The sequence below is a fragment of the Carassius carassius genome, chromosome 2 (assembly GCF_963082965.1).
Source record: "Carassius carassius chromosome 2, fCarCar2.1, whole genome shotgun sequence".
Classification (NCBI taxonomy): Eukaryota; Metazoa; Chordata; class Actinopteri; order Cypriniformes; family Cyprinidae; genus Carassius; species Carassius carassius.
Window position 1 is genome coordinate 26,066,229 of NC_081756.1, and position 10,696 is coordinate 26,076,924.

At 48.9% G+C, this 10,696-nt stretch overlaps 1 pseudogene; it reads right to left on the reverse strand.

The window, feature by feature from the left end:
* The window catches only part of LOC132095427 (MAM and LDL-receptor class A domain-containing protein 1-like), a 33,610-nt pseudogene extending 22,914 nt beyond the window's left edge, over positions 1-10,696 (reverse strand).

Genomic DNA, 10,696 nt, shown 5'->3' on the forward strand with positions numbered 1-10,696 from the left:
TTTTGTGTTACTGACTGAACTACACACCATACATACTTCTTTTACTTCACAACTTCAAATAATAATTCCCTTCCCCCAAACACTCATAACCACACCAACCTTAAACTCCTCTCTGCTGTTTAACACCACCACCCTTCGCATCCAGGGAAGACTGTATGGATCAGGATTGAAGGCAGACTGAAACCAAACCTCCTGCATCTCGCCTGAAGATATGAACTGGATCAGAACTTGCAAAGCCCCTGCCAGCATCCCAATATGCTGATAGAAAGTTAGCTGTTCAAAGGAAAGGACAACAAAGAGAGAGAAAATATAAATCATCCAAAAATGTGTTATGTGAACAAATGATTTGAGTGGTGCATTGCTCGTTTCATTACACAGGTTGAACTTTAAAGCTGAAACATTAAAGTTACTAACATATTTGGCCAATTGAGACAAAATTAATGCTGAAAGCATCTCATACTCAAGCTGTTCTCTTACGAGAGCTCTCTCGTACTGCGTCTTAGCTAAGACGCGACGGGAAAAGTCTCTTTTCACGAAATACTGAAGCAAAAAATTATCCTTAATTTTGTATTTTTGTAAAGCGCATTTGCAGCAGTACACAGCCATAGGCGAGACGGCTCGCTCGCTCATTGGCTTGTTCTGCGGCAACTGCACAGCCTATCGAGCGCAGGCTGATGCAACATCAGACCAATAAGGGCGCTTCGCGCCCTTCTTGCCACTTCCCGCCAAAACGGGTGTGGCCCAACCTATAAAAGGAGCTCGAAAAGGCTGACTCACCTGATTTTTCATCTCTTCAGCGAAGCTCACGCATCGCTGGATCACGAGGAAGCAAGCGCCGTCTGGAAGAGCATATCAGCAGGACGAGCCATCCTGAAGCCGCTGGCACCGCCGCCTTCCACTGCCGTTCCTGCTGCGCTATCCGGCGCTCATATCCTTTATAATCCTTGTTCTGTGATATTCTGTGTGTGTGTTCGCCCTGCGACGCACATTCACAAAAGAGCTGCGTCTTTTTAAAGATGCCTTCGTGCGGCTCGTGCAGAACCCCGCTCAGCGAAGGAGATCGTCATGTCATCTGCGTCTCCTGTCTGGGTGAAGACCATGCAGCGCTCGCTGATGGCGGATGTCCTCATTGCGAGTTGATGCCTATGGTGACTCTGAGGACTCACCTGGCATCCTTCTCGAAGCCTGCATCATCCGCTGCGCCGCAGCGCCGTAAGAAGCGCCGCTCGCAGCGCCTACCAGAACCACCTCCAGCTCGGCCAAGCTCGCCGGTTCCCTCCGCTTCGCCGGTCTCCCCTGCATCGCTTCCCGATGCTCAGCGTCCGCTGCTTGCCGACGCGTCATCGGAGGAAGTGGATCTCAGGCCCGCGTCGGAGGAAGAAGACACGTGCTCTCTGCTTGCTTCGGGCAGTGAGGGTTGGGCGAGCTCCGTGGATCTCGCGCCCGCTGCTCAGAGGCCCAGCAGACGGGGGGATATCGATAAGGAGCTGATGCGTGTACTCTCGTTGGCCGCGGCGAGCCTCGGCCTCGAGTGGTCTGCACCAGCGCCCCCTTTACGTTCCCGGCTGGATGGTAGCTATCTTCCGGATGAGCGCTCTTCCTCAAGCTCAAAACACGCCCCTTTTCTTCCTGAGCTTCACGAATAAGTGGCGAAGGCTTGGGACGCTCCATTCTCGGTGAGAATCCGCTCATCTGTTTCGTCAGCATTCTCCACACTGGACGGTGCTAAGAACAGAGGCTACCTGTCACTTCCGCCGGTGGAACAGGCTATAGCAGCGCACCTTTGCCCGCCCTCTGCTGGACGGCGGACTAAGGCGGCGTTGCCATCCAAAGCCGGCCGCATGACGTCATCGCTGCTCGCACGGATATTCTCTGCTGCTGGGCAGGCTGCGTCTGCGTTACACACCATGGCGACGCTACAGATTTTCCAGGGCGATCTTCTCCGCAAGCTGGATGAGATGGGACCTGAAGCGATCTGTCTCGCGGATCTGAGGAGTGCTTCGGATCTCTCCCTCCGCGCTACTAAGTCCGCTGCACAGGCCATGGGACAGGTTATGGCTTCCGCTACGGTGGCTGAGAGGCATTTGTGGCTGACGCTTTCTGACATCAAGGAGTCTGAGCGCGCTGCGTTTCTTGACGCTCCGCTAACTCCTGCCGGCCTCTTTGGATCTTCCGTCAACGAGTTTGTGGAGAGATTCGCCGAGGACCAGAAAGCTTCACAGGCGTTCAAGCACTTCTTGCCGAAGCGCTCCAGTTCTGCAGCTAGCCGCTCTAGACCGGCCCCACAGAGCTCTCAGTCACGCCCACCGCCTCCTGCAGCGCCATCACGACAGCGTCAGCAACGCAGCTCGGGACCCCGTTCTCGCTCTTCAAGCCGTCGCCCCGCGCCGCGGGAGCCGCGGCAGAGGATTGCGGTGAAGCCAGAAGCCCCGAAAGCATCCTAGCACTGCTGGGAAAGCGCCAGTGTTCGAGTTCCGCTGCGGCCGAGCTCTCACCCAAGCGCGCCGCTGTTGCAGTTCCAAGAGTTGCGACTGCCTCAGTGTCTTCTGCAATGCGCAAGCCTGCACGAGTGCCCGCTTGCCTGCACACAAAAGCCGTTATCACGGCTACCCAGATGTTTCACAAAAACAGTGTTTTTTTCTGGTGTTCCGGCCACGGCCGATGGTGCTATAAATGTTGTGACGATGCCCACTCCTCAGTGCCCATCTCCACATGTAAGCACAGCCCTACACACAGGGCCTGCGCTCATAATGTCAACTCAAGTCGGTCGCGCACACTACATAGTAAACGTGCCCACCCCTCAGTGCCCACAATTACTATGTCACACGCGTCATGTGGTTTCTGTAAAAAAACGGCCACGGCCGATGGTGCTTTAAATGCAGTGACGATGCCCACTACCCAGTGCCCATCCCCGCATGTAAGCACAGCCCTGCACACAGGGCTGGCGCACATAAGATCGACACAGATCGGTCGAGCGCGCCGCATAGTAAACGTGCCCACTTCCCACTGCCCACATACACTATGTCACTTACGGCGCGGGGCTTCTGTAAAAACGAGGCCCGTGCACGTACATTCTGCACAGGCAGACGGCGAGTTGGAAGTGGTAAAAGTGCACACATGCAGCCCACGGTTACTCGCAGATATATTGAGTCTCACGGGACCCGCTCAGCCTCCCTCCAGTCGGTTAAGCGCCGGAACGGGGTCGAGGATGAGCGATCTGCCCGCTGTGATCAGCGCGCTCCCCGCCTCAGATGCGCAGCACACTCGAGCGCCGCCGTTGCCCAGTCAACAGAGCGCGTGTCACATCCAGCCCTTAGCCATTCATGCAGATGCATGGTCAGCGCTTCCAGGGGTTTCGGATTGGGTGCTAGGCATTATAAAGAGAGGCTACTCACTACAGTTTTCTCGACGCCCACCGCGCTTCTCAGCGCGCGTCGAAACTACGGTCAAAACAGAAGTAGCACACATACTTCGGGCCGAAATATCAAAACTGTTGAGCAAAGGGGCTGTAGAGCCTGTGTCTCAAGCTCAAAGCGAGGGGGGGCTGTACAGCAGATACTTTCTGGTGCCCAAGAGAGACGGGGGTCTCAGGCCCATACTGGATCTAAGACAGCTGAACAAGGCATTGATGAAACGCAGTTTCAAAATGCTCACGACCAGGAAGCTCCTCACGCAGATTCGCGGAGGGGACTGGTTCATGTCAATAGATCTGAAGGACGCGTATTTTCAAATACAGATAGCGTCAAACCACAGGCGGTTTTTGAGATTCGCCTTCGAGGGCCAGGCATACCAGTTTGCAGTCCTGCCATTCGGCTTGTCCGTAGCTCCTCGTACGTTTACGAGGTGCATGGATGCAGCGCTCGCTCCTCTCAGACTCAGAGGCATACGAGTGCTGAATTATTTGGACGACTGGCTGGTTCTGGCCCAATCACGAGCGGAGCTCGTGGACCACAGGGCCGTTTTACTCGATCACCTCGAGAAGCTCTGCCTCAGTGTCAATTGGGCGAAGAGTTCGCTGAACCCCAGTCAGACGATCCTGTTTCTGGGTATAGTTCTGAACTCGTGTTCCATGACGGCGCGACTGTCACCACAGCGCACGATGGACATTCAGCGCGCAGCGAGTTCTTTCCGCTGCGGCGCGACTGTGTCGCTCAAACACTGTCAAAAGATGCTGGGTCTCATGGCCTCAGCATCTCCGGTTCTGCGGCTGGGCCTGCTCCGCATGCGCCCCCTGCAGTTCTGGCTGAAGGCTCGGGTGCCGCGCAGAGCGTGGGCGTCTGGCCGGCTGCATTTCAAGGTCGATCAGAGCTGTGTTGCGGCTCTAGCACCTTGGACAGCGAACGGCTGGTACCGATCAGGTGTAAGCCTGGGGACTTCCCCGAGTGTGAAAATGGTGTCGACAGACGCCTCCACTTCGGGATGGGGAGCGCTGCTCGAAGGCAGACCGTCCTTTGGCCTATGGTCAGAACGGGAAAAGCTCCATCATATCAACTGCCTGGAAATGCTGGCAGTGGAGAACGCGCTGACGCGCTTTTGTCCCCATATCAAGGATCACCACGTTGTAGTCCGTTCGGACAACAGGTCCGTGGTGTCCTACATAAATCGCCAGGGCGGTCTCGGGTCCCGAAACCTGTACAGGCTGACGGAACGCCTCCTGATTTGGGCTCAATGCAACGTGCGCTCGCTGAGAGCAGTGCATGTGCCTGGACTGCAGAATCTGGGTCCAGACAGGCTGTCCAGAGGCAATGTCTCTACGGGCGAATGGTCTCTACACCCGCAAACAGTTCGGCTGTTGTGGGAGAGATTTGGCATGGCGGAGGTGGACCTCTTTGCGTCCCACGAAAACGCTCACTGCCCCGCATTCTTTTCCAAGAACGAAAGCGCGCTGTCACGGAAATGGCCGTGCTGCCCGCTTTATGCGTTCCCTCCCGTCTTCCTCCTTCCGCAGGTGATAGAACGGGTGAGAGAAACGAGATGTTCAATACTGCTTGTGGCACCTCTTTGGAAGAACCAACCATGGTTCCCAGATTTGATGCAATTAGCAGATGTCGCCCCATGGCCGGTACCGTTGAGGAGAGATCTCCTCTCGCAGGCCAGGGGCTCGATTTGGCACCCTCAACCGGAGTTGTGGTCCCTCCATGTATGGGCACTCAACGGTTACCCGCTGATCTCGCAGTGGGAGTGCTAAATACCATCACTCAGGCTAGAGCTCCATCGACACGACGTCTGTATGCCTCGAAGTGGTCAGTGTTCTCCAGCTGGTGCACAGCTCGAGGTTATTCACCCCTTAGTTGTGAGGTGACGGAGGTCCTCTCCTTCCTACAGGAGCTGTTGGAAAAGGGCAGAGCCCCATCCACGCTCAAAGTTTATGTGGCGGTCATCGCTGCGTTTTCTGAAACGGCGTCCGGTCAGTCAATAGGAAGGAACGATTTAGTCATCCGGTTCCTCAGAGGAGCTAGGAGGCTGAATCCTCCCAGACCTCCGTCAGTCCCTATGTGGGACCTCGCGGCGGTTTTGGAGGCCTTGAAGGGTCCCCCTTTTGAGCCTATCCAATCGGCTAGCCTTCAGCATCTGTCGTTCAAGACAGTATTCTTGTTGGCTCTCGCTTCTGTGAAGCGTGTGGGTGATTTGCACGCGCTCTCGGTGAGCCAGTCATGCTTGGAGTTTGGGCCCAATGACTCAAGGGTCATACTCAAACCTAGGCACGGTTATGTGCCGAAATCCCTCAACACACCGTTTCGGGCTCAGGTTATTGCCCTGTCTGCCCTGCCGGTGTCAGGGGAGGATGGAGACTCGAGTCTTCTTTGCCCTGTCAGGGTTTTAAGAGCTTATGTGTCTCGCTCTGCTGCCTTTCGGCAGACGGAGCAGCTATTTGTCTCGTTCGGTGGACGTTCCAAAGGAATGGCTGTTTCGAGACAGACTCTATCCAGATGGATAGTTGACGCCATAGCGTTAGCTTACGCTTCCAGGGGCCTTCAGTGCCCGTTGGGCGTCAGAGCACACTCCACAAGAGGCATCGCCTTGTCGTGGGCGTGGTCTACTGGGATCTCCTTGCAGGATATATGTATGGCGGCGGGTTGGGCCTCGCCGTCTACATTTATCAGGTTCTATAACCTGGAGGTTCCCGCCTTGCAAGCAAGGCTGCTGTCGGTATAGAAGAATCAGGGCCCTGAGGGGAATTCTGAATTCATGAGCGCTATGCGCTGCCGACTGTTATATGGGCAGTATTGCGTAAGACCCGCATTGCCACATTGGTCAGGCCTTGCCTCGGCTGTGTGATGTCATATTGCCGCATCTACGGATGCTGCTAGATATGGGACGGAGGGCTTTCCCCCTTGTCTGTCCCGGACTCTCTGTGAGTCCCTCAGGTGACTGTGCACTGTAAATCCTGGGCGTTGCTTCAGGTTTATCGGTGTGTGATCCCTGCGCGCACGGCGTTTTACATCGGGTTCCCGTAGCGTCTTAGCTAAGACGCAGTACGAGAGAGCTCTCGTAAGAGAACGTACTCGGTTACTAAACGTAACCTCGGTTCTCTCTAGAAGAGCGAACGAGTACTGCGTTCTCTGCCGTGCGTACGATTCACTCTGGTTCGCTTCGGCGATGAAATAAATCAGGTGAGTCAGCCTTTTCGAGCTCCTTTTATAGGTTGGGCCACACCCGTTTCGGCGGTTCTTATTGGTCTGATGTTGCATCAGCCTGCGCTCGATAGGCTGTGCAGTTGCCGCAGAACAAGCCAATGAGCGAGCGAGCCGTCTCGCCTATGGCTGTGTACTGCTGCAAATGCCCTTACAAAAATACAAAATTAAGGATAATTTTTTGCTTCAGTATTTCGTGAAAAGAGACTTTTCCCGTAGCGTCTTAGCTAAGACGCAGTACTCGTTCGCTCTTCTAGAGAGAACTGAGGTTACGTTTAGTAACCGAGTACGTTTTTTTGTGAAGTGAGGTAATGTTATTGCATCTTACTGCCAAGTTCAATGTCATCTTATTTTTGTTTAAACAGAGAAGCACTCAAAATAAATGACATCATAAAAAAAGAGTCTAAAACCATATATCACAATGAGGGAATGCACTACCCACTGTGTCAGGGCTTTGACAGCCTATGCATAACTCTCTGCTGTCAATAAGAGTGTATAGTCCTGGCAACTAAGTGTTCTACACACATAATTGAGGGCTTGAGCTAAGCACTTAACAAGATGCTGCTTAGATTTGAGGTAAACTCTGCACTGTCCTTTTTTGTCAAAAACAATCATATTGCATTGGTTCATTTATTCACTAAATTTAAAATTAAATTAAATTTATGCATTTAGCAGACACTTTTATCCAAAGCGACTTACAGTGCATTCAGTTTTTTTACCTATCATGTGTTCTTGGGGAATCGAACCCCCAACCTTGCGCTTGATTCACTACTAACATTATATTTTTAATAGGCTATATAATTTGAAACTAGGACACCAAAAGATGCTTAGTAATGTTTTTCTGTACCCAACATGTCTGTGAAGGCTGGAAGTGAGGACTGTATATTTCAGCGGTGACTCTTCCACCATTTTTCCACGAGTTTATATAGAGGCAGTGACCTGACAAAAGAGAATAAATAGTGTCCTGAGAAGTCAGGAAATACAGTACAAAACTAAACCTAAGTATTGTATAGTGTGAATATGGTGCTTACACTCAGGGAGTAAAAAACAAACAAACTAATATGCAAAAAAAAAAATTAAAACAATGCAATTTTCTGAATTTAGTATGTACAATCAATTGTAGGGTGCAAGGCATGTAGAAGATTGTGTACGACAGGTTTTTCAAAAAGTTTCAACATGTTGACAATTAGAGGCCTTGGAATTAATCTATCAAATTTGAAACACTAGGCTTTATAGAGATAAGTAGTATCCATACGGATATAAGACTGGTTACTTACCTGTAACATTTTCTCTGTGGTCTGCCGCAGTAATAGGATGGCTCAAACCTGATCCTCTTATCCAAACATGATGTTCATTTTGAAGTTGAAAACCACAGAAACCTTCCTCAAAGTCACATCTCACAAACTGGGAACCTATATGAGAAGGAACTCCAAGCTATATCAGGCCATTACAGTAAAATAAACACTGCTATCTGCTACTCATTTCAAATCTGTTACAGGGACACCATTACACACATGCAACTCGGAATGGCATCCATCACACTGCATTTAATAGGCGCTTGACTGAAAATCTGTTGTCATAAAATAGATTCAGTAGATGCAAAATAAGGAAATACAAGTTGAATAATATATATAATAGGTAAGATGAAAATGCTAATGGAAAACCTTTTCTTAACATCATTAAAAGGATCAGGGTGCAAAACAAAAGCAGAGGTCAACCCTAATACATTAATCTCAATTTTGTAATGTTCTGCCTCTTAAAAGCCCTCGAAGGTTTTAATCAATATTACAAAAGAACCCCTTTTACGAGCGTGCCATAAATCTCACTATTTACACGAGGCTCTTTAGGGACATTTAAAATCATGTTGTGCACAGAAAGGAAAAGAAAGGACAATTTCTGTCGAAGAACTGCCTGCACAAGCACAAATAGAAGAGCAGATAAGACTTACAGACTAATACTTACAGTTAGTCTCATCACTGCCATCTTCACAGTTCTCTCTGAAATCACATACATGCTCCTCAGATACACAGCTCCCTTTTGCACAAGTAAACTCCTTAGTTATACAAACAGATTTAGGTGAAAACATATAAAAGCTATTTAAACAAGTGTTAATAGAAATGTTTTACGATCTAAATTTCCTTGATTTTCAGTTTGAAGAACAGCACTGAATGAAAAATAAGATGGCAAAGTAATCAGTCATGCATTAGTTCATTCAGCTATAATTTCATGTTTCATGAATCAATGACTACAATTCAAAATCATTAATGGAGTGTGATAGAAGAGAACCTCTGTTGGCCATAATAATATCAAAATGACCTTCACGCAAAAGAACACAGGCATAAGAATAACGAATACATAATTAGGGATTACTGATAATCATCCCTCTAAAGACGTTACCTAGCTGAAATGGCTTTTGTAGGATAATAGCTTGTCAAACAGAAGGTGACTATACTAATAATCCTGCTGGCTGTGAGGGTTAAGATCTAGAGACTGAGGGTGGTGATGGAGTCTTAAGACACACAAATCTTTAATAGTCCATTTGAAGAACAAATCTTGTGTCACCAGGGATGTCACTTTCGGTCTATGTGATTAGTTGGGTTTATTGATTATCAGTGCTGGGAGATTTAAGTGGCTGTGTTCCCACTTAATGGACACTAATTATTATGTCAGTCGCCAAGACAGACAACACAACAGAAGACATAAAGTGTATTAAGCATTGATCTTTGGTCTTTAAATAAACTTTCAGACATTTACATACACTCTATAGCAATATAAAGGAAAACTGTTCATCCTTCTTTTTTAAATGACTGTTTTCAAACAGGTTTCCCAAATGTCCCATCTGCAACTAGACAACCAAATAGGTAGTCCAGCCCCAAAAATCAAACTATATTTTATAATCACTTACTAAACCTTACTAAAATGTTTTTTCCAAACCTGTACGGACTTCTGATATTTTAAAGGAGTCATCACCTCGTGTTATCTTGGATACCCAATGCTCCATTATAGTCTTTCAGGCACTTCTAAAAAAGAAAATGTGAAAAAAAATAAACACAGAGCTCCTCTGACCCTTATTTCTAAAGGCATTATTGTCTCGCGAGATCTGATGCGATGTTTTGGCTGTTTAGCGCTGTGTGGTGTTGCTTGATCAGGCTCGCGCACAGGGCTCGCGAGTCCAGTTTCACAGGTTAAAACTGATAAACGGTCCACACAAACGCTATTAGAGTAGCTCAATTTCGTTCCTTACATTATGTTTTCCAGATGATGTTGTGGTCGCGCCGCGCTTGCAACCCGCCTTCATTTGAAATAACGAAATTGTGGTCGCCAGAAAAAAATGGTCCAAAGCCTCGTACCGAACGGTTCAATACGAATACGCGTATCGTTACACCCCTAATTCTTACAGAAGCCCCACTAACTGAAAGCTATTTTCAGACTGCATGTTTTGCATGAGTTTGGCTAATAATGTTTAGTGGTATATTGTTTTCATAATTGCATTTAGCAAACAGTTTTAGCCACTGAGCATGGACTCCTGTACCGTCACTACTGTTGTGTAAAACAAAGTGGAAAGATGTGGCTACAGTGGCTAGCATTCATAGAGTCCATTCCCTGTGTTTACCTCGAAGCTAACGTTACATACAATAGCCGTATTAGCAGTTAGCTGTTGTTTGTTACACACAGTAGAGCAATAAAACACAGTCTTACCGTTTCAATTTCAGGCAAGTCTCTGATGGTGGGGATGGCACCTTTTCCCAAACGGAGCTTCGAGGCCAACTTAGCCTGATATTGCCCAAAATTTGTGAATGAATCCTGTGTAAAATGTTTAGCGCAGACACCAAACGATACGCCGGTTGAAAGGGTTGTAGGAACCGCGTCATTAAAAATGAATTTCATCCACTGGTCCTTGATAGTTTCGTCCGTTTTTGGTATAGAAAGCACATTTGCATGTTGTTTATGGCAGTCAACCACAGAGCAACTCAGGTGTGCACTACGTTTCTCCATCCTTCTTTGTCGAATGAATATGAGGGGGAGAGCGGCAGGGCGCGGCTTCCTGCTGCGGTGTCCAT